Here is a 26,693-nt window from a genome sequence, read left to right as displayed (position 1 = left end):
CCTGAGCTTCAATCTTCAGGTTCTCATTAAGTTGTTGTAAATATAACACGGCATTAGGCCTACTAGTTTGGTTGAAGCCTACTAACGGTGTCTGCCACTCCAAGGTGTTCTCCAGGTTTACTTGCCTGAGCTTCAATCTTCAGGCTTTCATTAAGTTGTTGTAAATATAACACTGCAGTTGACCTACTAGTTTGGTTGGGGCCTACTATTGGTGTCTGCCTCTCCAAGGTGTTCTCCAGGTTTACTTGCCTGAGCTTCAATCTTCAGGCTCTCATTAAGTTGTTGTAAATATAACACTGCATTAGGCCTACTAGTTTGGTTGGGGCCTACTAACGGTGTCTGTCGCTCCAAGATGTTCTCCAGGTTTACTTGCCTGAGCTTCAATCTTCAGGCTCTCATTACATTGTTGTAAATATAACACAGCATTAGGCCTACTAGTTTGGTTGGGGCCTACTAATGGTGTCTGCCGCTCCAAGGTGTTCTCCAGGTTTACTTGCCTGAGATTCAATCTTCAGGCTCTGATTAAGTAGTTGTTAATATAACACTACAGTTGGCCTACTAGTTTGGTTGGGGCCTTCTAACGGTGTCTGCCGCTCCAAGGTGTTCTCCAGGTTTACTTGCCTGAGCTTCAATCTTCAGGTTCTCATTAAGTTGTTGTAAATATAACACGGCATTAGGCCTACTAGTTTGGTTGAAGCCTACTAACGGTGTCTGCCACTCCAAGGTGTTCTCCAGGTTTACTTGCCTGAGCTTCAATCTTCAGGCTCTCATTAAGTTGTTGTAAATATAACACTGCAGTTGGCCTACTAGTTTGGTTGGGGCCTACTAACGGTGTCTGCCTCTCCAAGGTGTTCTCCAGGTTTACTTGCCTGAGCTTCAATCTTCAGGCTCTCATTAATTTGTTGTAAATATAACACTGCATTATGCCTACTAGTTTGGTTGGGGCCTACAAACGGTGTCTGTCGCTCCAAGGTGTTCTCCAGGTTTACTTGCCTGAGCTTCAATCTTCAGGCTCTCATTAATTTGTTGTAAATATAACACTGCATTATGCCTACTAGTTTGGTTGGGGCCTACAAACGGTGTCTGTCGCTCCAAGGTGTTCTCCAGGTTTACTTGCCTGAGATTCAATCTTCAGGCTCTGATTAAGTAGTTGTTAATATAACACTACAGTTGGCCTACTAGTTTGGTTGGGGCCTACTAACGGTGTCTGCCGCTCCAAGGTGTTCTCCAGGTTTACTTGCCTGAGCTTCAATCTTCAGGCTCGCATTAAGTAGTTGTTAATATAACACTGCAGTTGGCCTACTAGTTTGGTTGGGGCCTACTAACGGTGTCTGCCGCTCCAAGGTGTTGTCCAGGTTTACTTGCCGGAGCTTCAATCTTCAGGCTCTCATTAAGTTGTAGTAAATATAACACGGCATTATGCCTACTAGTTTGGTTGGGGCCTACTAACGGTGTCTGTCGCTTCAAGCTGTTTTCCAGGTTTACTTGACTGAGCTTCAATCTTCAGGCTCTCATTAAGTTGTTGTAAATATAACATGGCATTAGGCCTACTAGTTTGGTTGGGGCCTACTAACGGTGTCTGCCGCTCCAAGGTGTTCTCCAGGTTTACTTGCCTGAGCTTCAATCTTCAGGCTATCATTAAGTAGTTGTTAATATAACACTGCAGTTGGCCTACTAGTTTGGTTGGGGCCTACTAACGGTGTCTGCCTCTCCAAGGTGTTCTCCAGGTTTACTTGCCTGAGCTTCAATCTTCAGGCTCTCATTAAGTTGTTGTAAATATAACACTGCAGTTGGCCTACTAGTTTGGTTGGGGCCTACTAACAGTGTCTACCTCTCCAAGGTGTTCTCCAGGTTTACTTGCCTGAGCTTCAATCTTCAGGCTCTCATTAAGTTGTTGTAAATATAACACTGCATTAGGCCTACTAGGTTGGTTGGGGCCTACTAACGGTGTCTGTCGCTCCAAGGTGTTCTCCAGGTTTACTTGCCTGAGCTTCAATCTTCAGGCTCTCATTAAGTTGTAAATATAAGACGGCATTAGGCCTACTAGTTTGGTTGGGGCCTACTAATGGTGTCTGCCGCTCCAAGGTGTTCTCCAGGTTTACTTGCCTGAGCTTCAATCTTCAGGCTCTCATTAAGTAGTTGTTAATATAACACTGCAGTTGGCCTACTAGTTTGGTTGGGTCCTACTAACGGTGTCTGCCGCTCCAAGGTGTTCTCCAGGTTTACTTGCCTGAGCTTCAATCTTCAGGCTCGCATTAAGTAGTTGTTAATATAACACTGCAGTTGGCCTACTAGTTTGGTTGGGGCCTACTAACGGTGTCTGCTGCTCCAAGGTGTTCTCCAGGTTTACTTGCCTAAGCTTCAATCTTCAGGCTCTCATTAAGTTGTAGTAAATATAACACAGCATTAGGCCTACTAGTTTGGTTGGGGCCTATTAACGGTGTCTGTCGCTCCAAGGTGTTATCCAGGTTTACTTGCCTGAGCTTCAATCTTCAGGCTCTCATTAAGTTGTTGTAAATATAACACGGCATTAGGCCTACTAGTTTGGTTGGGGCCTACTAACGGTGTCTGCCGCTCCAAGGTGTTCTCCAGGTTTACTTGCCTGAGCTTCAATCTTCAGGCTCTCATTAAGTTGTTGTAAATATAACACTGCATTAGGCCTACTAGTTTGGTTGGGGCCTACTAACGGTGTCTGTCGCTCCAAGATGTTCTCCAGGTTTACTTGCCTGAGCTTCAATCTTCAGGCTCTCATTACATTGTTGTAAATATAACACAGCATTAGGCCTACTAGTTTGGTTGGGGCCTACTAATGGTGTCTGCCGCTCCAAGGTGTTCTCCAGGTTTACTTGCCTGAGATTCAATCTTCAGGCTCTGATTAAGTAGTTGTTAATATAACACTACAGTTGGCCTACTAGTTTGGTTGGGGCCTTCTAACGGTGTCTGCCGCTCCAAGGTGTTCTCCAGGTTTACTTGCCTGAGCTTCAATCTTCAGGTTCTCATTAAGTTGTTGTAAATATAACACGGCATTAGGCCTACTAGTTTGGTTGAAGCCTACTAACGGTGTCTGCCACTCCAAGGTGTTCTCCAGGTTTACTTGCCTGAGCTTCAATCTTCAGGCTCTCATTAAGTTGTTGTAAATATAACACTGCAGTTGGCCTACTAGTTTGGTTGGGGCCTACTAACGGTGTCTGCCTCTCCAAGGTGTTCTCCAGGTTTACTTGCCTGAGCTTCAATCTTCAGGCTCTCATTAATTTGTTGTAAATATAACACTGCATTATGCCTACTAGTTTGGTTGGGGCCTACAAACGGTGTCTGTCGCTCCAAGGTGTTCTCCAGGTTTACTTGCCTGAGCTTCAATCTTCAGGCTCTCATTAATTTGTTGTAAATATAACACTGCATTATGCCTACTAGTTTGGTTGGGGCCTACAAACGGTGTCTGTCGCTCCAAGGTGTTCTCCAGGTTTACTTGCCTGAGATTCAATCTTCAGGCTCTGATTAAGTAGTTGTTAATATAACACTACAGTTGGCCTACTAGTTTGGTTGGGGCCTACTAACGGTGTCTGCCGCTCCAAGGTGTTCTCCAGGTTTACTTGCCTGAGCTTCAATCTTCAGGCTCGCATTAAGTAGTTGTTAATATAACACTGCAGTTGGCCTACTAGTTTGGTTGGGGCCTACTAACGGTGTCTGCCGCTCCAAGGTGTTGTCCAGGTTTACTTGCCGGAGCTTCAATCTTCAGGCTCTCATTAAGTTGTAGTAAATATAACACGGCATTATGCCTACTAGTTTGGTTGGGGCCTACTAACGGTGTCTGTCGCTTCAAGCTGTTTTCCAGGTTTCCTTGACTGAGCTTCAATCTTCAGGCTCTCATTAAGTTGTTGTAAATATAACATGGCATTAGGCCTACTAGTTTGGTTGGGGCCTACTAACGGTGTCTGCCGCTCCAAGGTGTTCTCCAGGTTTACTTGCCTGAGCTTCAATCTTCAGGCTATCATTAAGTAGTTGTTAATATAACACTGCAGTTGGCCTACTAGTTTGGTTGGGGCCTACTAACGGTGTCTGCCTCTCCAAGGTGTTCTCCAGGTTTACTTGCCTGAGCTTCAATCTTCAGGCTCTCATTAAGTTGTTGTAAATATAACACTGCAGTTGGCCTACTAGTTTGGTTGGGGCCTACTAACGGTGTCTACCTCTCCAAGGTGTTCTCCAGGTTTACTTGCCTGAGCTTCAATCTTCAGGCTCTCATTAAGTTGTTGTAAATATAACACTGCATTAGGCCTACTAGGTTGGTTGGGGCCTACTAACGGTGTCTGTCGCTCCAAGGTGTTCTCCAGGTTTACTTGCCTGAGCTTCAATCTTCAGGCTCTCATTAAGTTGTAAATATAACACGGCATTAGGCCTACTAGTTTGGTTGGGGCCTACTAATGGTGTCTGCCGCTCCAAGGTGTTCTCCAGGTTTACTTGCCTGAGCTTCAATCTTCAGGCTCTCATTAAGTAGTTGTTAATATAACACTGCAGTTGGCCTACTAGTTTGGTTGGGTCCTACTAACGGTGTCTGCCGCTCCAAGGTGTTCTCCAGGTTTACTTGCCTGAGCTTCAATCTTCAGGCTCGCATTAAGTAGTTGTTAATATAACACTGCAGTTGGCCTACTAGTTTGGTTGGGGCCTACTAACGGTGTCTGCTGCTCCAAGGTGTTCTCCAGGTTTACTTGCCTAAGCTTCAATCTTCAGGCTCTCATTAAGTTGTAGTAAATATAACACAGCATTAGGCCTACTAGTTTGGTTGGGGCCTATTAACGGTGTCTGTCGCTCCAAGGTGTTATCCAGGTTTACTTGCCTGAGCTTCAATCTTCAGGCTCTCATTAAGTTGTTGTAAATATAACACGGCATTAGGCCTACTAGTTTGGTTGGGGCCTACTAACGGTGTCTGCCGCTCCAAGGTGTTCTCCAGGTTTACTTACCTGAGCTTCAATCTTCAGGCACTCATTAAGCAGTTGTTAATATAACACTGCAGTTGGACTACTAGTTTGGTTAGGGCCTACTAACGGTGTCTGCTGCTCCAAGGTGTTCTCCAAGTTTACTTGCCTGAGCTTCAATCTTCAGGCTCTCATTAAGTTGTTGTAAATATAAAACGGCACTAGGTCTACTAGTTTGGTTGGGGCCTGCTAACGGTGTCTGCCGCTCCAAGGTGTTCTCCAGTTTTACTTGCCTGAGCTTCAATCTTCAGGCTCTCATTAAGTTGTTGTAAATATAATACGACATTAGGCCTACTAGTTTGGTTGGGGCCTACTATCGGTGTCTGCCGATCCAAGGTGTTCTCCAGGTTTACTTGCCTGAGCTTCAATCTTCAGGCTCTCATTAAATTGTTGTAAATATAACACGGCATTAGGCCTACTAGTTTGGTTGGGGCCTACTAATGGTGTCTGCCACTCCAAGGTGTTCTCCAGGTTTACTTGCCTGAGCTTCAATCTTCAGGCTCTCATTAAGTAGTTGTTAATATAACACTGCAGCTGGCCTACTAGTTTGGTTGGGGCCTACTAACAATGTCTGCCGCTCCAAGGTGTTCTCCAGGTTTACTTGCCTGAGCTTCAATCTTCAGGCTCTCATTAAGCAGTTGTTAATATAACACTGCAGTTGGCCTACCAGTTTGGTTGGGGCCTACTAACGGTGTCTGTCGCTCCAAGGTGTTCTCCAGGTTTACTTGCCTGAGCTTCAATCTTCAGGCTCTCATTAAGTTGTTGTAAATATAACACTGCATTAGGCCTACTAGATTGGTTGGGGCCTTCTAACGGTGTCTGCTGCTCCAAGGTGTTCTCCAGGTTTACTTGCCTGAGCTTCAATCTTCAGGCTCTCATTAAGTTGTTGTAAATATAACACGACAGTAGGTCTACTAGTTTGGTTGGGGCCTGCTAACGGTGTCTGCCGCTCCAAGGTGTTCTCCAGTTTTATTTGCCTGAGCTTCAATCTTCAGGCTCTCATTAAGTTGTTGTAAATATAATACGGCATTAGGCCTACTAGTTTGGTTGGGGCCTACTATCGGTGTCTGCCGCTCCAAGGTGTTCTCCAGGTTTACTTGCCTGAGCTTCAATCTTCAGGCTCTCATTAAATTGTTGTAAATATAACACGGCATTAGGCCTACTAGTTTGGTTGGGGCCTACTAACAATGTCTGCCGCTCCAAGGTGTTCTCCAGGTTTACTTGCCTGAGCTTCAATCTTCAGGCTCTCATTAAGCATTTGTTAATATAACACTGCAGTTGGCCTACCAGTTTGGTTGGGGCCTACTAACGGTGTCTGTTGCTCCAAGGTGTTCTCCAGGTTTACTTGCCTGAGCTTCAATCTTCAGGCTCTCATTAAGTTGTTGTAAATATAACACTGCATTAGGCCTACTAGTTTGGTTGGGGCCTACTAACGGTGTCTGCCGCTCCAAGGTGTTCTCCAGGTTTACTTGCCTGAGCTTCAATCTTCAGGCTCTCATTAAGTAGTTGTTAATATAACACTGCAGTTGGCCTACTAGTTTGGTTGGGGCCTACTAACGGTGTCTGCCTCTCCAAGGTGTTCTCCAGGTTTACTTGCCTGAGCTTCAATCTTGAGGCTCTCATTAAGTTGTTGTAAATATAACACTGCAGTTGGCCTACTAGTTTGGTTGGGGCCTACTAACGGTGTCTACCTCTCCAAGGTGTTCTCCAGGTTTACTTGCCTGAGCTTCAATCTTCAGGCTCTCATTAAGTTGTTGTAAATATAACACTGCATTAGGCCTACTAGTTTGGTTGGGGCCTACTAACGGTGTCTGTCGCTCCAAGGTGTTCTCCAGGTTTACTTGCCTGAGCTTCAATCTTCAGGCTCTCATTAAGTTGTAAATATAACACGGCATTAGGCCTACTAGTTTGGTTGGGGCCTACTAACGGTGTCTGCTGCTCCAAGTTGTTCTCCAGGTTTACTTCCCTGAGCTTCAATCTTCAGGCCCTCATTAAGTTGTTGTAAATATAACACGGCATTAGGCCTACTAGTTTGGTTGGGGCCTACTAACGGTGTCTGCTGCTCCAAGGTGTTCTCCAGGTTTACTTGCCTGAGATTCAATCTTCAGGCTCTGATTAAGTAGTTGTTAATATAACACTACAGTTGGCCTACTAGTTTGGTTGGGGCCTTCTAACGGTGTCTGCCGCTCCAAGGTGTTCTCCAGGTTTACTTGCCTGAGCTTCAATCTTCAGGTTCTCATTAAGTTGTTGTAAATATAACACGGCATTAGGCCTACTAGTTTGGTTGAAGCCTACTAACGGTGTCTGCCGCTCCAAGGTGTTCTCCAGGTTTACTTGCCTGAGCTTCAATCTTCAGGCTCTCATTAAGTTGTTGTAAATATAACACTGCAGTTGGCCTACTAGTTTGGTTGGGGCCTACTAACGGTGTCTGCCTCTCCAAGGTGTTCTCCAGGTTTACTTGCCTGAGCTTCAATCTTCAGGCTCTCATTAATTTGTTGTAAATATAACACTGCATTATGCCTACTAGTTTGGTTGGGGCCTACAAACGGTGTCTGTCGCTCCAAGGTGTTCTCCAGGTTTACTTGCCTGAGCTTCAATCTTCAGGCTCTCATTAAATTGTTGTAAATATAACACAGCATTAGGCCTTCTAGTTTGGTTGGGGCCTACTAATGGTGTCTGCCGCTCCAAGGTGTTCTCCAGGTTTACTTGCCTGAGATTCAATCTTCAGGCTCTGATTAAGTAGTTGTTAATATAACACTACAGTTGGCCTACTAGTTTGGTTGGGGCCTACTAACGGTGTCTGCCGCTCCAAGGTGTTCTCCAGGTTTACTTGCCTGAGCTTCAATCTTCAGGCTCGCATTAAGTAGTTGTTAATATAACACTGCAGTTGGCCTACTAGTTTGGTTGGGGCCTACTAACGGTGTCTGCCGCTCCAAGGTGTTGTCCAGGTTTACTTGCCGGAGCTTCAATCTTCAGGCTCTCATTAAGTTGTAGTAAATATAACACGGCATTATGCCTACTAGTTTGGTTGGGGCCTACTAACGGTGTCTGTCGCTTCAAGCTGTTTTCCAGGTTTACTTGACTGAGCTTCAATCTTCAGGCTCTCATTAAGTTGTTGTAAATATAACATGGCATTAGGCCTACTAGTTTGGTTGGGGCCTACTAACGGTGTCTGCCGCTCCAAGGTGTTCTCCAGGTTTACTTGCCTGAGCTTCAATCTTCAGGCTATCATTAAGTAGTTGTTAATATAACACTGCAGTTGGCCTACTAGTTTGGTTGGGGCCTACTAACGGTGTCTGCCTCTCCAAGGTGTTCTCCAGGTTTACTTGCCTGAGCTTCAATCTTCAGGCTCTCATTAAGTTGTTGTAAATATAACACTGCAGTTGGCCTACTAGTTTGGTTGGGGCCTACTAACGGTGTCTGTCGCTCCAAGGTGTTCTCCAGGTTTACTTGCCTGAGCTTCAATCTTCAGGCTCTCATTAAGTTGTAAATATAACACGGCATTAGGCCTACTAGTTTGGTTGGGGCCTACTAATGGTGTCTGCCGCTCCAAGGTGTTCTCCAGGTTTACTTGCCTGAGCTTCAATCTTCAGGCTCTCAATAAGTTGTTGTAAATATAACACGGTATTAGGCCTACTAGTTTGGTTGGGGTCTGCTAATGGTGTCTTCCGCTCCAAGGTGTTCTCCAGGTTTACTTGCCTGAGCTTCAATCTTCAGGTTCTCATTAAGTTGTTGTAAATATAACACGGCATTAGGCCTACTAGTTTGGTTGAAGCCTACTAACGGTGTCTGCCACTCCAAGGTGTTCTCCAGGTTTACTTGCCTGAGCTTCAATCTTCAGGCTTTCATTAAGTTGTTGTAAATATAACACTGCAGTTGACCTACTAGTTTGGTTGGGGCCTACTATTGGTGTCTGCCTCTCCAAGGTGTTCTCCAGGTTTACTTGCCTGAGCTTCAATCTTCAGGCTCTCATTAAGTTGTTGTAAATATAACACTGCATTAGGCCTACTAGTTTGGTTGGGGCCTACTAACGGTGTCTGTCGCTCCAAGATGTTCTCCAGGTTTACTTGCCTGAGCTTCAATCTTCAGGCTCTCATTACATTGTTGTAAATATAACACAGCATTAGGCCTACTAGTTTGGTTGGGGCCTACTAATGGTGTCTGCCGCTCCAAGGTGTTCTCCAGGTTTACTTGCCTGAGATTCAATCTTCAGGCTCTGATTAAGTAGTTGTTAATATAACACTACAGTTGGCCTACTAGTTTGGTTGGGGCCTTCTAACGGTGTCTGCCGCTCCAAGGTGTTCTCCAGGTTTACTTGCCTGAGCTTCAATCTTCAGGTTCTCATTAAGTTGTTGTAAATATAACACGGCATTAGGCCTACTAGTTTGGTTGAAGCCTACTAACGGTGTCTGCCACTCCAAGGTGTTCTCCAGGTTTACTTGCCTGAGCTTCAATCTTCAGGCTCTCATTAAGTTGTTGTAAATATAACACTGCAGTTGGCCTACTAGTTTGGTTGGGGCCTACTAACGGTGTCTGCCTCTCCAAGGTGTTCTCCAGGTTTACTTGCCTGAGCTTCAATCTTCAGGCTCTCATTAATTTGTTGTAAATATAACACTGCATTATGCCTACTAGTTTGGTTGGGGCCTACAAACGGTGTCTGTCGCTCCAAGGTGTTCTCCAGGTTTACTTGCCTGAGCTTCAATCTTCAGGCTCTCATTAATTTGTTGTAAATATAACACTGCATTATGCCTACTAGTTTGGTTGGCGCCTACAAACGGTGTCTGTCGCTCCAAGGTGTTCTCCAGGTTTACTTGCCTGAGATTCAATCTTCAGGCTCTGATTAAGTAGTTGTTAATATAACACTACAGTTGGCCTACTAGTTTGGTTGGGGCCTACTAACGGTGTCTGCCGCTCCAAGGTGTTCTCCAGGTTTACTTGCCTGAGCTTCAATCTTCAGGCTCGCATTAAGTAGTTGTTAATATAACACTGCAGTTGGCCTACTAGTTTGGTTGGGGCCTACTAACGGTGTCTGCCGCTCCAAGGTGTTGTCCAGGTTTACTTGCCGGAGCTTCAATCTTCAGGCTCTCATTAAGTTGTAGTAAATATAACACGGCATTATGCCTACTAGTTTGGTTGGGGCCTACTAACGGTGTCTGTCGCTTCAAGCTGTTTTCCAGGTTTACTTGACTGAGCTTCAATCTTCAGGCTCTCATTAAGTTGTTGTAAATATAACATGGCATTAGGCCTACTAGTTTGGTTGGGGCCTACTAACGGTGTCTGCCGCTCCAAGGTGTTCTCCAGGTTTACTTGCCTGAGCTTCAATCTTCAGGCTATCATTAAGTAGTTGTTAATATAACACTGCAGTTGGCCTACTAGTTTGGTTGGGGCCTACTAACGGTGTCTGCCTCTCCAAGGTGTTCTCCAGGTTTACTTGCCTGAGCTTCAATCTTCAGGCTCTCATTAAGTTGTTGTAAATATAACACTGCAGTTGGCCTACTAGTTTGGTTGGGGCCTACTAACGGTGTCTACCTCTCCAAGGTGTTCTCCAGGTTTACTTGCCTGAGCTTCAATCTTCAGGCTCTCATTAAGTTGTTGTAAATATAACACTGCATTAGGCCTACTAGGTTGGTTGGGGCCTACTAACGGTGTCTGTCGCTCCAAGGTGTTCTCCAGGTTTACTTGCCTGAGCTTCAATCTTCAGGCTCTCATTAAGTTGTAAATATAACACGGCATTAGGCCTACTAGTTTGGTTGGGGCCTACTAATGGTGTCTGCCGCTCCAAGGTGTTCTCCAGGTTTACTTGCCTGAGCTTCAATCTTCAGGCTCTCATTAAGTAGTTGTTAATATAACACTGCAGTTGGCCTACTAGTTTGGTTGGGTCCTACTAACGGTGTCTGCCGCTCCAAGGTGTTCTCCAGGTTTACTTGCCTGAGCTTCAATCTTCAGGCTCGCATTAAGTAGTTGTTAATATAACACTGCAGTTGGCCTACTAGTTTGGTTGGGGCCTACTAACGGTGTCTGCTGCTCCAAGGTGTTCTCCAGGTTTACTTGCCTAAGCTTCAATCTTCAGGCTCTCATTAAGTTGTAGTAAATATAACACAGCATTAGGCCTACTAGTTTGGTTGGGGCCTATTAACGGTGTCTGTCGCTCCAAGGTGTTATCCAGGTTTACTTGCCTGAGCTTCAATCTTCAGGCTCTCATTAAGTTGTTGTAAATATAACACGGCATTAGGCCTACTAGTTTGGTTGGGGCCTACTAACGGTGTCTGCCGCTCCAAGGTGTTCTCCAGGTTTACTTACCTGAGCTTCAATCTTCAGGCACTCATTAAGCAGTTGTTAATATAACACTGCAGTTGGACTACTAGTTTGGTTAGGGCCTACTAACGGTGTCTGCTGCTCCAAGGTGTTCTCCAAGTTTACTTGCCTGAGCTTCAATCTTCAGGCTCTCATTAAGTTGTTGTAAATATAAAACGGCACTAGGTCTACTAGTTTGGTTGGGGCCTGCTAACGGTGTCTGCCGCTCCAAGGTGTTCTCCAGTTTTACTTGCCTGAGCTTCAATCTTCAGGCTCTCATTAAGTTGTTGTAAATATAATACGACATTAGGCCTACTAGTTTGGTTGGGGCCTACTATCGGTGTCTGCCGCTCCAAGGTGTTCTCCAGGTTTACTTGCCTGAGCTTCAATCTTCAGGCTCTCATTAAATTGTTGTAAATATAACACGGCATTAGGCCTACTAGTTTGGTTGGGGCCTACTAATGGTGTCTGCCACTCCAAGGTGTTCTCCAGGTTTACTTGCCTGAGCTTCAATCTTCAGGCTCTCATTAAGTAGTTGTTAATATAACACTGCAGCTGGCCTACTAGTTTGGTTGGGGCCTACTAACAATGTCTGCCGCTCCAAGGTGTTCTACAGGTTTACTTGCCTGAGCTTCAATCTTCAGGCTCTCATTAAGCAGTTGTTAATATAACACTGCAGTTGGCCTACCAGTTTGGTTGGGGCCTACTAACGGTGTCTGTCGCTCCAAGGTGTTCTCCAGGTTTACTTGCCTGAGCTTCAATCTTCAGGCTCTCATTAAGTTGTTGTAAATATAACACTGCATTAGGCCTACTAGATTGGTTGGGGCCTTCTAACGGTGTCTGCTGCTCCAAGGTGTTCTCCAGGTTTACTTGCCTGAGCTTCAATCTTCAGGCTCTCATTAAGTTGTTGTAAATATAACACGACAGTAGGTCTACTAGTTTGGTTGGGGCCTGCTAACGGTGTCTGCCGCTCCAAGGTGTTCTCCAGTTTTATTTGCCTGAGCTTCAATCTTCAGGCTCTCATTAAGTTGTTGTAAATATAATACGGCATTAGGCCTACTAGTTTGGTTGGGGCCTATTAACGGTGTCTGCCGCTCCAAGGTGTTCTCCAGGTTTACTTGCCTGAGCTTCAATCTTCAGGTTCTCATTAAGTTGTTGTAAATATAACACGGCATTAGGCCTACTAGTTTGGTTGGGGCCTACTATCGGTGTCTGCCGCTCCAAGGTGTTCTCCAGGTTTAGTTGCCTGAGCTTCAATCTTCAGGCTCTCATTAAATTGTTGTAAATATAACACGGCATTAGGCCTACTAGTTTGGTTGGGGCCTACTAACAATGTCTGCCGCTCCAAGGTGTTCTCCAGGTTTACTTGCCTGAGCTTCAATCTTCAGGCTCTCATTAAGCATTTGTTAATATAACACTGCAGTTGGCCTACCAGTTTGGTTGGGGCCTACTAACGGTGTCTGTTGCTCCAAGGTGTTCTCCAGGTTTACTTGCCTGAGCTTCAATCTTCAGGCTCTCATTAAGTTGTTGTAAATATAACACTGCATTAGGCCTACTAGTTTGGTTGGGGCCTACTAACGGTGTCTGCCGCTCCAAGGTGTTCTCCAGGTTTACTTGCCTGAGCTTCAATCTTCAGGCTCTCATTAAGTAGTTGTTAATATAACACTGCAGTTGGCCTACTAGTTTGGTTGGGGCCTACTAACGGTGTCTGCCTCTCCAAGGTGTTCTCCAGGTTTACTTGCCTGAGCTTCAATCTTGAGGCTCTCATTAAGTTGTTGTAAATATAACACTGCAGTTGGCCTACTAGTTTGGTTGGGGCCTACTAACGGTGTCTACCTCTCCAAGGTGTTCTCCAGGTTTACTTGCCTGAGCTTCAATCTTCAGGCTCTCATTAAGTTGTTGTAAATATAACACTGCATTAGGCCTACTAGTTTGGTTGGGGCCTACTAACGGTGTCTGTCGCTCCAAGGTGTTCTCCAGGTTTACTTGCCTGAGCTTCAATCTTCAGGCTCTCATTAAGTTGTAAATATAACACGGCATTAGGCCTACTAGTTTGGTTGGGGCCTACTAACGGTGTCTGCTGCTCCAAGTTGTTCTCCAGGTTTACTTGCCTGAGCTTCAATCTTCAGGCCCTCATTAAGTTGTTGTAAATATAACACGGCATTAGGCCTACTAGTTTGGTTGGGGCCTACTAACGGTGTCTGCTGCTCCAAGGTGTTCTCCAGGTTTACTTGCCTGAGATTCAATCTTCAGGCTCTGATTAAGTAGTTGTTAATATAACACTACAGTTGGCCTACTAGTTTGGTTGTGGCCTTCTAACGGTGTCTGCCGCTCCAAGGTGTTCTCCAGGTTTACTTGCCTGAGCTTCAATCTTCAGGTTCTCATTAAGTTGTTGTAAATATAACACGGCATTAGGCCTACTAGTTTGGTTGAAGCCTACTAACGGTGTCTGCCGCTCCAAGGTGTTCTCCAGGTTTACTTGCCTGAGCTTCAATCTTCAGGCTCTCATTAAGTTGTTGTAAATATAACACTGCAGTTGGCCTACTAGTTTGGTTGGGGCCTACTAACGGTGTCTGCCTCTCCAAGGTGTTCTCCAGGTTTACTTGCCTGAGCTTCAATCTTCAGGCTCTCATTAATTTGTTGTAAATATAACACTGCATTATGCCTACTAGTTTGGTTGGGGCCTACAAACGGTGTCTGTCGCTCCAAGGTGTTCTCCAGGTTTACTTGCCTGAGCTTCAATCTTCAGGCTCTCATTAAATTGTTGTAAATATAACACAGCATTAGGCCTACTAGTTTGGTTGGGGCCTACTAATGGTGTCTGCCGCTCCAAGGTGTTCTCCAGGTTTACTTGCCTGAGATTCAATCTTCAGGCTCTGATTAAGTAGTTGTTAATATAACACTACAGTTGGCCTACTAGTTTGGTTGGGGCCTACTAACGGTGTCTGCCGCTCCAAGGTGTTCTCCAGGTTTACTTGCCTGAGCTTCAATCTTCAGGCTCGCATTAAGTAGTTGTTAATATAACACTGCAGTTGGCCTACTAGTTTGGTTGGGGCCTACTAACGGTGTCTGCCGCTCCAAGGTGTTGTCCAGGTTTACTTGCCGGAGCTTCAATCTTCAGGCTCTCATTAAGTTGTAGTAAATATAACACGGCATTATGCCTACTAGTTTGGTTGGGGCCTACTAACGGTGTCTGTCGCTTCAAGCTGTTTTCCAGGTTTACTTGACTGTTGTGAATTTGGATTCTGGGCTCCCCCGGTGGCTACTGGTGGAATTGAACTTGTGACATCATCTTCCCTGTTCACCTGTTCTGATTAGATCTGGGTGTCGCTATATAACCTGGCTTCTCTGTTAGATGCTTGCCGGTCAACAATGTTATCAGAAGCCTCTCTGTGCTTGTTCCTGCTCCCAGACATCTACTAGATAAGTTGGACATTCGTCCATGTTTTGTTTTTGTATTTTGGTTCCAGTACACAGCTGCAGTTTCGTTACTGTGTCTGGAAAGCTCTTGTTGATCAGGAATTGCCACTCTGGTATTATGAGTTAATGCCAGAGTCCTAAAGTAATTTCTGGATGTGTTTTGTTAGGGTTTTCTACTGACCATGAAAGTATGCTTTCTGTCTTCTGCTATCTAGAAAGCGGACCTCAAATTTGCTAAAACTATTTTCCTGCTGCGTTTGTTGTTTCATCTCATATCACCGCCAATATATGTGGGGGGCTTCTGTCTCCTTTTTGGGCATTTCTCTAGAGGTGAGTCAGGTCTTATATTTCCCTCTGCTAGCATTATTTAGTTCTCCGGCCGGCGCTGGGCATATAGGGATAAAAAGTAGGACATGCTACCTGGCTACTTCTAGATGATGCGGTAGGTTTAGTTCATGGTCAGTATAGTTACATCTTCCAAGAGCTTGTTCCTATTGAGGCTTATGCTAGTTCTCTGGCCATGGAGATCATGATAGTTTGACCGGCCCACTAAAGGGTTAAAATCCTTGGCTGAGAAAGGAGAGAAATAAGAAGTCTGCTGAAAATTTTTTTTTTTTTTTTTTTTCTCTAGTAGTTAGTGTGCTCTTAATTGGATCACTTGCCAGTCTGTCTATGCTGCAGTCTTTCTTTTTTTTCTCTCTCCTTCTAATCTTTGAATGGCTCTATGTTCACCTGTCTATAATGGATCTACAGAGTGTAACTGCAGGTTTGAATAATCTCGCCACGAAAGTACAAAGTTTGCAAGATTTTGTTGTTCATGCTCCGGTATCAGAGCCGAGAATTCCTTTGCCGGAATTCTTCTCAGGGAATAGATCTAGCTTTCAGAATTTTAGAAATAATTGTAAGTTATTTTTGTCCCTGAAATCTCGTTCTGCTGGAGACCCTGCACAGCAGGTTGGGATTGTGATTTCCTTGCTCCGCGGCGACCCTCAAGATTGGGCTTTTGCATTGGCACCAGGGGATCCTGCGTTGCGCAATGTGGATGCGTTTTTTCTGGCCTTGGGCTTGCTGTATGAGGAACCTCATTTGGAACTTCAGGCAGAAAAAACTTTGATGTCCCTATCGCAGGGGCAAGATGAAGCTGAAATTTACTGCCAAAAATTCCGTAAATGGTCTGTGCTTACTCAGTGGAATGAGTGTGCCTTGGCGGCTACTTTCAGAGAGGGTCTTTCTGATGCCATTAAGGATGTTATGGTGGGGTTCCCTGTGCCTGCAAGTCTGAATGAGTCCATGACAATGGCCATTCAGATCGATAGGCGTCTGCGGGAGCGCAAACCAGTGCACCATCTGGCGGTGTCTACTGAGAAAACGCCAGAAAACATGCAGTGTGATAGAATTCTGTCCAGACGCGAGCGGCAGAATTTTAGACGGAAAAATGGGTTGTGTTTCTATTGTGGGGATTCTACTCATGTTATATCAGCATGCTTTAAGCGTACTAAAAAGCTTGATAAATCCGTTCCCATTGGCACTTTACAGTCTAAATTTATTTTGTCTGTGACCCTGATTTGCTCTTTGTCATCTATTACTACGGACGCCTATATCGACTCTGGCGCCGCTTTGAGTCTTATGGATTGGTCCTTTGCCAATCGTTGTGGGTATGATTTAGAGCCTTTGGAGACTCTTATTCCTCTGAAGGGGATTGACTCCACCCCATTGGCTAATAATAAACCACAATACTGGACACAAGTGACTATGTGTATTAATCCGGATCACCAGGAGACTATTCGTTTTCTGGTGCTGTATAATCTACATGATGATTTGGTGCTGGGATTGCCATGGCTGCAGTCTCACAACCCAGTCCTTGACTGGAGAGCTATGTCTGTGTTGAGCTGGGGATGTAAGGGGACTCATGGGGACGTACCTTTGGTGTCCATTTCATCATCTATTCCCTCTGAAATCCCTGAGTTCCTGTCTGATTATCGTGACGTCTTTGAAGAACCCAAGCTGGGTTCACTACCTCCGCACCGTGAGTGCGATTGTGCTATAGATTTAATTCCGGGTAGTAAATACCCAAAGGGTCGTTTATTTAATCTGTCTGTGCCTGAACATACTGCTATGCGAGAATATATAAAGGAGTCCTTGGAAAAGGGACATATTCGTCCATCGTCATCTCCCTTAGGAGCCGGTTTTTTCTTTGTGTCAAAAAAAGACGGCTCTTTGAGACCATGTATTGATTATCGGCTTTTGAATAAAATCACGGTTAAATATCAATACCCATTGCCGTTGCTGACTGATTTGTTTGCTCGCATAAAGGGGGCCAAGTGGTTCTCTAAGATTGATCTCCGTGGGGCGTATAATTTGGTGCGGATCAGGCAGGGGGATGAGTGGAAAACCGCATTTAATACGCCCGAGGGCCACTTTGAGTATTTGGTGATGCCTTTTGGTCTTTCTAATGCCCCTTCAGTCTTCCAGTCCTTTATGCATGATATTTTCCGCGATTTTTTGGATAAATTTATGATAGTGTATCTGGATGATATTCTGATTTTTTCGGATGATTGGGACTCTCATGTCCGGCAAGTTAAGAGGGTTTTTCAGGTTTTGCGGTCTAATTCTCTGTGTGTCAAGGGTTCTAAGTGCGTTTTTGGGGTTCAGAGAATTTCCTTTTTGGGATATATTTTTTCTCCCTCTTCCATTGAGATGGATCCTGTCAAGGTTCAAGCTATTTGTGATTGGACGCAGCCCTCTTCTCTTAAAAGTCTTCAGAAATTTTTGGGCTTTGCCAACTTTTATCGTCGATTTATTTCTGGTTTTTCGGATGTCGTTAAGCCATTGACCGATTTGACTAGACAGGGTGCTGATGTTGCTAATTGGTCCCCTGATGCTGTGGAGGCCTTTCAGGAGCTTAAGCGCCGTTTTTCTTCTGCCCCTGTGTTGCGTCAGCCTGATGTGACTCTTCCTTTTCAGGTTGAGGTCGACGCTTCTGAGATCGGGGCTGGGGCAGTGTTGTCGCAGAAAAGTTCTGACTGCGCCGTGATGAGGCCTTGTGCCTTCTTTTCCCGTAAATTTTCGCCCGCTGAGCGGAATTATGATGTTGGGAATCGGGAGCTTTTGGCCATGAAGTGGGCGTTTGAGGAGTGGCGCCATTGGCTCGAGGGGGCCAGACATCAGGTGGTGGTATTGACTGACCACAAAAATTTGATCTATCTTGAGACCGCCAGGCGCCTGAATCCTAGACAGGCGCGCTGGTCATTATTTTTCTCTCGGTTTAATTTTGTGGTATCGTACCTACCGGGTTCTAAGAATGTTAAGGCGGATGCCCTTTCTAGGAGTTTTGAGCCTGATTCACCCGGCAACTCTGACCCCACAGGTATTCTTAAGGAGGGAGTTATCTTGTCAGCCGTTTCTCCAGACCTGCGGCGGGCCTTGCAGGAGTTTCAGGCGGATAGACCGGATCGTTGTCCGCCTGATAGGTTGTTTGTTCCTGATGATTGGACCAGTAGAGTCATCTCTGAGGTACATTCTTCTGCATTGGCAGGTCATCCTGGAATTTTTGGTACCAGGGATTTGGTGGCAAGATCCTTCTGGTGGCCTTCCCTGTCACGAGATGTGCGAGGCTTTGTGCAGTCTTGTGACGTTTGTGCTCGGGCCAAGCCTTGTTGTTCTCGGGCTAGTGGATTATTGTTGCCCTTGCCTATTCCTAAGAGGCCTTGGACACACATCTCGATGGATTTTATTTCAGATCTGCCTGTTTCTCAGAAGATGTCTGTCATCTGGGTGGTGTGTGACCGTTTTTCTAAGATGGTCCATTTGGTTCCCCTGCCCAAATTGCCTTCTTCTTCCGAGTTGGTGCCCCTGTTTTTTCAAAATGTTGTTCGTTTGCATGGTATTCCTGAGAATATCGTTTCTGACAGAGGAACCCAATTTGTGTCTAGATTTTGGCGGGCATTCTGTGCTAGGATGGGCATAGATTTGTCTTTTTCGTCTGCTTTTCACCCTCAGACTAATGGCCAGACCGAGCGGACTAATCAGACCCTGGAGACATATCTGAGGTGTTTTGTGTCTGCTGACCAGGATGATTGGGTTGCTTTTTTGCCATTGGCGGAGTTCGCCCTCAATAATCGGGCCAGCTCTGCCACTTTGGTGTCCCCGTTTTTCTGTAATTCGGGGTTCCACCCTCGATTTTCCTCCGGTCAGATGGAATCCTCGGATTGTCCTGGAGTGGATGCGGTGGTGGAGAGATTGCATCATATCTGGGGGCAGGTGATGGACAATTTAAAGTTGTCCCAGGAGAAGACTCAGCTTTTTGCCAACCGTCACCGTCGTGTTGGTCCTCGGCTTTGTGTTGGAGATTTGGTGTGGTTGTCTTCTCGTTTTGTCCCTATGAGGGTCTCATCTCCTAAGTTTAAGCCTCGGTTCATCGGTCCGTATAAAATATTGGAGATTCTTAACCCTGTTTCCTTCCGTTTGGACCTCCCTGCATCCTTTTCTATTCATAACGTTTTTCATCGGTCGTTATTGCGCAGGTATGAGGCACCGGTTGTGCCTTCCGTTGAGCCTCCTGCTCCGGTGTTGGTTGAGGGTGAGTTGGAGTACGTTGTGGAAAAAATCCTAGACTCCCGTGTTTCCAGACGGAGACTCCAGTATCTGGTCAAGTGGAAGGGATACGGCCAGGAGGATAATTCTTGGGTCACTGCATCTGATGTTCATGCCTCTGATCTGGTTCGTGCCTTTCATAGGGCCCATCCTGATCGCCCTGGTGGTTCTGGTGAGGGTTCGGTGCCCCCTCCTTGAGGGGGGGGTACTGTTGTGAATTTGGATTCTGGGCTCCCCCGGTGGCTACTGGTGGAATTGAACTTGTGACATCATCTTCCCTGTTCACCTGTTCTGATTAGATCTGGGTGTCGCTATATAACCTGGCTTCTCTGTTAGATGCTTGCCGGTCAACAATGTTATCAGAAGCCTCTCTGTGCTTGTTCCTGCTCCCAGACATCTACTAGATAAGTTGGACATTCGTCCATGTTTTGTTTTTGTATTTTGGTTCCAGTACACAGCTGCAGTTTCGTTACTGTGTCTGGAAAGCTCTTGTTGATCAGGAATTGCCACTCTGGTATTATGAGTTAATGCCAGAGTCCTAAAGTAATTTCTGGATGTTTTTTGTTAGGGTTTTCTACTGACCATGAAAGTATGCTTTCTGTCTTCTGCTATCTAGAAAGCGGACCTCAAATTTGCTAAAACTATTTTCCTGCTGCGTTTGTTGTTTCATCTCATATCACCGCCAATATATGTGGGGGGCTTCTGTCTCCTTTTTGGGCATTTCTCTAGAGGTGAGTCAGGTCTTATATTTCCCTCTGCTAGCATTATTTAGTTCTCCGGCCGGCGCTGGGCATATAGGGATAAAAAGTAGGACATGCTACCTGGCTACTTCTAGATGATGCGGTAGGTTTAGTTCATGGTCAGTATAGTTACATCTTCCAAGAGCTTGTTCCTATTGAGGCTTATGCTAGTTCTCTGGCCATGGAGATCATGACACTTGACTGAGCTTCAATCTTCAGGCTCTCATTAAGTTGTTGTAAATATAACATGGCATTAGGCCTACTAGTTTGGTTGGGGCCTACTAACGGTGTCTGCCGCTCCAAGGTGTTCTCCAGGTTTACTTGCCTGAGCTTCAATCTTCAGGCTATCATTAAGTAGTTGTTAATATAACACTGCAGTTGGCCTACTAGTTTGGTTGGGGCCTACTAACGGTGTCTGCCTCTCCAAGGTGTTCTCCAGGTTTACTTGCCTGAGCTTCAATCTTCAGGCTCTCATTAAGTTGTTGTAAATATAACACTGCAGTTGGCCTACTAGTTTGGTTGGGGCCTACTAACGGTGTCTACCTCTCCAAGGTGTTCTCCAGGTTTACTTGCCTGAGCTTCAATCTTCAGGCTCTCATTAAGTTGTTGTAAATATAACACTGCATTAGGCCTACTAGGTTGGTTGGGGCCTACTAACGGTGTCTGTCGCTCCAAGGTGTTCTCCAGGTTTACTTGCCTGAGCTTCAATCTTCAGGCTCTCATTAAGTTGTAAATATAACACGGCATTAGGCCTACTAGTTTGGTTGGGGCCTACTAATGGTGTCTGCCGCTCCAAGGTGTTCTCCAGGTTTACTTGCCTGAGCTTCAATCTTCAGGCTCTCATTAAGTAGTTGTTAATATAACACTGCAGTTGGCCTACTAGTTTGGTTGGGGCCTACTAACGGTGTCTGCTGCTCCAAGGTGTTCTCCAGGTTTACTTGCCTAAGCTTCAATCTTCAGGCTCTCATTAAGTTGTAGTAAATATAACACAGCATTAGGCCTACTAGTTTGGTTGGGGCCTATTAACGGTGTCTGTCGCTCCAAGGTGTTATCCAGGTTTACTTGCCTGAGCTTCAATCTTCAGGCTCTCATTAAGTTGTTGTAAATATAACACGGCATTAGGCCTACTAGTTTGGTTGGGGCCTACTAACGGTGTCTGCCGCTCCAAGGTGTTCTCCAGGTTTACTTACCTGAGCTTCAATCTTCAGGGACTCATTAAGCAGTTGTTAATATAACACTGCAGTTGGCCTACTAGTTTGGTTGGGGCCTACTAACGGTGTCTGCTGCTCCAAGGTGTTCTCCAAGTTTACTTGCCTGAGCTTCAATCTTCAGGCTCTCATTAAGTTGTTGTAAATATAAAACGGCACTAGGTCTACTAGTTTGGTTGGGGCCTGCTAACGGTGTCTGCCGCTCCAAGGTGTTCTCCAGTTTTACTTGCCTGAGCTTCAATCTTCAGGCTCTCATTAAGTTGTTGTAAATATAATACGACATTAGGCCTACTAGTTTGGTTGGGGCCTACTATCGGTGTCTGCCGCTCCAAGGTGTTCTCCAGGTTTACTTGCCTGAGCTTCAATCTTCAGGCTCTCATTAAATTGTTGTAAATATAACACGGCATTAGGCCTACTAGTTTGGTTGGGGCCTACTAATGGTGTCTGCCACTCCAAGGTGTTCTCCAGGTTTACTTGCCTGAGCTTCAATCTTCAGGCTCTCATTAAGTAGTTGTTAATATAACACTGCAGCTGGCCTACTAGTTTGGTTGGGGCCTACTAACAATGTCTGCAGCTCCAAGGTGTTCTCCAGGTTTACTTGCCTGTGCTTCAATCTTCAGGCTCTCATTAAGTAGTTGTTAATATAACACTGCAGTTGGCCTACCAGTTTGGTTGGGGCCTACTAACGGTGTCTGTCGCTCCAAGGTGTTCTCCAGGTTTACTTGCTTGAGCTTCAATCTTCAGGCTCTCATTAAGTTATTGTAAATATAACACTGCATTAGGCCTACTAGATTGGTTGGGGCCTACTAACGGTGTCTGCTGCTCCAAGGTGTTCTCCAGGTTTACTTGCCTGAGCTTCAATCTTCAGGATCTCATTAAGTTGTTGTAAATATAACACGACAGTAGGTCTACTAGTTTGGTTGGGGCCTGCTAACGGTGTCTGCCGCTCCAAGGTGTTCTCCAGTTTTATTTGCCTGAGCTTCAATCTTCAGGCTCTCATTAAGTTGTTGTAAATATAATACGGCATTAGGCCTACTAGTTTGGTTGGGGCCTACTATCGGTGTCTGCCGCTCCAAGGTGTTCTCCAGGTTTACTTGCCTGAGCTTCAATCTTCAGGCTCTCATTAAATTGTTGTAAATATAACACGGCATTAGGCCTACTAGTTTGGTTGGGGCCTACTAACAATGTCTGCCGCTCCAAGGTGTTCTCCAGGTTTACTTGCCTGAGCTTCAATCTTCAGGCTCTCATTAAGCATTTGTTAATATAACACTGCAGTTGGCCTACCAGTTTGGTTGGGGCCTACTAACGGTGTCTGTTGCTCCAAGGTGTTCTCCAGGTTTACTTGCCTGAGCTTCAATCTTCAGGCTCTCATTAAGTTGTTGTAAATATAACACTGCATTAGGCCTACTAGTTTGGTTGGGGCCTACTAACGGTGTCTGCCGCTCCAAGGTGTTCTCCAGGTTTACTTGCCTGAGCTTCAATCTTCAGGCTCTCATTAAGTAGTTGTTAATATAACACTGCAGTTGGCCTACTAGTTTGGTTGGGGCCTACTAACGGTGTCTGCCTCTCCAAGGTGTTCTCCAGGTTTACTTGCCTGAGCTTCAATCTTGAGGCTCTCATTAAGTTGTTGTAAATATAACACTGCAGTTGGCCTACTAGTTTGGTTGGGGCCTACTAACGGTGTCTACCTCTCCAAGGTGTTCTCCAGGTTTACTTGCCTGAGCTTCAATCTTCAGGCTCTCATTAAGTTGTTGTAAATATAACACTGCATTAGGCCTACTAGTTTGGTTGGGGCCTACTAACGGTGTCTGTCGCTCCAAGGTGTTCTCCAGGTTTACTTGCCTGAGCTTCAATCTTCAGGCTCTCATTAAGTTGTAAATATAACACGGCATTAGGCCTACTAGTTTGGTTGGGGCCTACTAACGGTGTCTCCTGCTCCAAGTTGTTCTCCAGGTTTACTTGCCTGAGCTTCAATTTTCAGGCCCTCATTAAGTTGTTGTAAATATAACACGGCATTAGGCCTTCTAGTTTGGTTGGGGCCTACTAACGGTGTCTGCCGCTCCAAGGTGTTATCCAGGTTTACTTGCCTGAGCTTCAATCTTCAGGCTCTCATTAAGTTGTTGTAAATATAACACTGCAGTTGGCCTACTAGTTTGGTTGGGGCCTACTAACGGTGTCTGCCGCTCCAAGGTGTTCTCCAGGTTTACTTGCCTGAGCTTCAATCTTCAGGCTCTCATTAAGTTGCTGTAAATATAACACGGCATTAGGCCTACTAGTTTGGTTGGGGCCTGCTAACGGTGTCTGCCGCTCCAAGGTATTCTCCAGGATTACTTACCTGAGCTTCAATCTTCAGGCTTTCATTAAGCAGTTATTAATATAACACTGCAGTTGGCCTACTAGATGGGTTGGGGCCTACTAAAGGTGTCTGCCGCTCCAAGGTGTTCTATAGGTTTACTTGCCTGAGCTTCAATCTTCAGCCTCTCATTAAGTTATTGTAAATATAACACGGCATTAGGCCTACTAGTTTACTAGTTTGGTTTGGGCCAACTAACGGTGTCTGCCGCTCCAAGGTGTTCTCCAGGTTTACTTGCCTGAGCTTCAATCTTCAGGCTCTCATTAAGTTGTTGTAAGCATAACACTGCATTAGGCCTACTAGATTGGTTGGGGCCTACTAATGGTGTCTGCCGCTCCAAGGTGTTCTCCAGGTTTATTTTCCTGAGCTTCAATCTTCAGGCTCTCATTAAGTAGTTGTTAATATAACACTGCAGTTGGCCTACTAGTTTGGTTGTGGCCTACTAACAATGTCTGCCGCTCCAAGGTGTTCTCCAGGTTTACTTGCCTGAGCTTCAATCTTCAGGCTCTCAATAAGTTGTTGTAAATATAACACGGCATTAGGCCTACTAGTTTGGTTGGGGTCTTCTAACGGTGTCTGCCACTCCAAGGTGTTCTCCAGGTTTACTTGCCTGAGCTTCAATCTTCAGGCTCTCATTAAGTTGTTGTAAATATAACACGGCATTAGGCCTACTAGTTTGGTTGGGGTCTGCTAATGGTGTCTTCCGCTCCAAGGTGTTCTCCAGGTTTACTTGCCTGAGCTTCAATCTTCAGGCTCTCATTAAGTAGTTGTTAATATAACACGGCAGTTGGCCTACTAGTTTGGTTGGGGCCTACTAACGGTGTCTGCCGCTCCAAGGTGTTCTCCAGTTTTACTTGCCTGAGCTTCAATCTTCAGGCTCTCATTAAGAAGTTGTTAATATAACACGGCATTAGGCCTACTAGTTTGGTTGGGGCCTACTAACGGTGTCTGCCGCTCCAAGGTGTTCTCCAGGTTTACTTGCCTGAGCTTCAATCTTCAGGTTCTCATTAAGTTGTTGTAAATATAACACTGCAGTTGGCCTACTAGTTTGGTTGGGCCTACTAACGGTGTCTGCCGCTCCAAGGTGTTGTCCAGGTTTACTTGCCGGAGCTTCAATCTTCAGGCTCTCATTAAGTTGTAGTAAATATAACACGGCATTAGGCCTACTAGTTTGGTTGGGGCCTACTAACGGTGTCTGTCGCTTCAAGCTGTTTTCCAGGTTTACTTGCCTGAGCTTCAATCTTCAGGCTCTCATTAAGTTGTTGTAAATATAACATGGCATTAGGCCTACTAGTTTGGTTGGGGCCTACTAACGGTGTCTGCCGCTCCAAGGTGTTCTCCAGGTTTACTTGCCTGAGCTTCAATCTTCAGGCTCTCATTAAGTAGTTGTTAATATAACACTGCAGTTGGCCTACTAGTTTGGTTGGGGCCTACTAACGGTGTCTGCCTCTCCAAGGTGTTCTCGAGGTTTACTTGCCTGAGCTTCAATCTTCAGGCTCTCATTAAGTTGTTGTAAATATAACACTGCAGTTGGCCTACTAGTTTGGTTGGGGCCTACTAACAGTGTCTACCTCTCCAAGGTGTTCTCCAGGTTTACTTGCCTGAGCTTCAATCTTCAGGCTCTCATTAAGTTGTTGTAAATATAACACTGCATTAGGCCTACTAGTTTGGTTGGGGCCTACTAACGGTGTCTGTCGCTCCAAGGTGTTCACCAGGTTTACTTGCCTGAGCTTCAATCTTCAGGCTCTCATTAAGTTGTTGTAAATATAACACGGCATTAGGCCTACTAGTTTGGTTGGGGCCTACTAATGGTGTCTGCCGCTCCAAGGTGTTCTCCAGGTTTACTTGCCTGAGCTTCAATCTTCAGGCTCTCATTAAGTAGTTGTTAATATAACACTGCAGTTGGCCTACTAGTTTGGTTGGGGCCTACTAACGTGTCTGCCGCTCCAAGGTGTTCTCCAGGTTTACTTGCCTGAGCTTCAATCTTCAGGCTCGCATTAAGTAGTTGTTAATATAACACTGCAGTTGGCCTACTAGTTTGGTTGGGGCCTACTAACGGTGTCTGCCGCTCCAAGGTGTTCTCCAGGTTTACTTGCCTAAGCTTCAATCTTCAGGCTCTCATTAAGTTGTAGTAAATATAACACGGCATTAGGCCTACTAGTTTGGTTGGGGCCTGCTAACGGTGTCTGCCGCTCTAAGGTATTCTCCAGGTTTACTTACCTGAGCTTCAATCTTCAGGCTTTCATTAAGCAGTTATTAATATAACACTGCAGTTGGCCTACTAGATTGGTTGGGGCCTACTAAAGGTGTCTGCCGCTCCAAGGTGTTCTATAGGTTTACTTGCCTGAGCTTCAATCTTCAGCCTCTCATTATGTTATTGTAAATATAACACGGCATTAGGCCTACTAGTTTGGTTTGGGCCAACTAACGGTGTCTGCCGCTCCAAGGTGTTCTCCAGGTTTACTTGCCTGAGCTTCAATCTTCAGGCTCTCATTAAGTTGTTGTAAGTATAACACTGCATTAGGCCTACTAGTTTGGTTGGGGCCTACTAACGGTGTCTGCCGCTCCAAGGTGTTCTCCAGGTTTATTTTCCTGAGCTTCAATCTTCAGGCTCTCATTAAGTAGTTGTTAATATAACACTGCAGTTGGCCTACTAGTTTGGTTGTGGCCTACTAACAATGTCTGCCGCTCCAAGGTGTTCTCCAGGTTTACTTGCCTGAGCTTCAATCTTCAGGCTCTCAATAAGTTGTTGTAAATATAACACGGCATTAGGCCTACTAGTTTGGTTGGGGTCTGCTAATGGTGTCTTCCGCTCCAAGGTGTTCTCCAGGTTTACTTGCCTGAGCTTCAATCTTCAGGCTCTCATTAAGTAGTTGTTAATATAACACGGCAGTTGGCCTACTAGTTTGGTTGGGGCCTACTAACGGTGTCTGCCGCTCCAAGGTGTTCTCCAGTTTTACTTGCCTGAGCTTCAGTCTTCAGGCTCTCATTAAGAAGTTGTTAATATAACACGGCATTAGGCCTACTAGTTTGTTTGGGGCCTACTAACGGTGTCTGCCGCTCCAAGGTGTTCTCCATGTTTACTTGCCTGAGCTTCAATCTTCAGGTTCTCATT

Source organism: Ranitomeya variabilis, chromosome 2 (genome assembly GCF_051348905.1).
Source record: "Ranitomeya variabilis isolate aRanVar5 chromosome 2, aRanVar5.hap1, whole genome shotgun sequence".
In the NCBI taxonomy this organism is placed as follows: Eukaryota; Metazoa; Chordata; class Amphibia; order Anura; family Dendrobatidae; genus Ranitomeya; species Ranitomeya variabilis.
The sequence above is the reverse complement of the archived record's forward strand: the minus strand, read 5'-3'. Positions refer to the sequence as shown.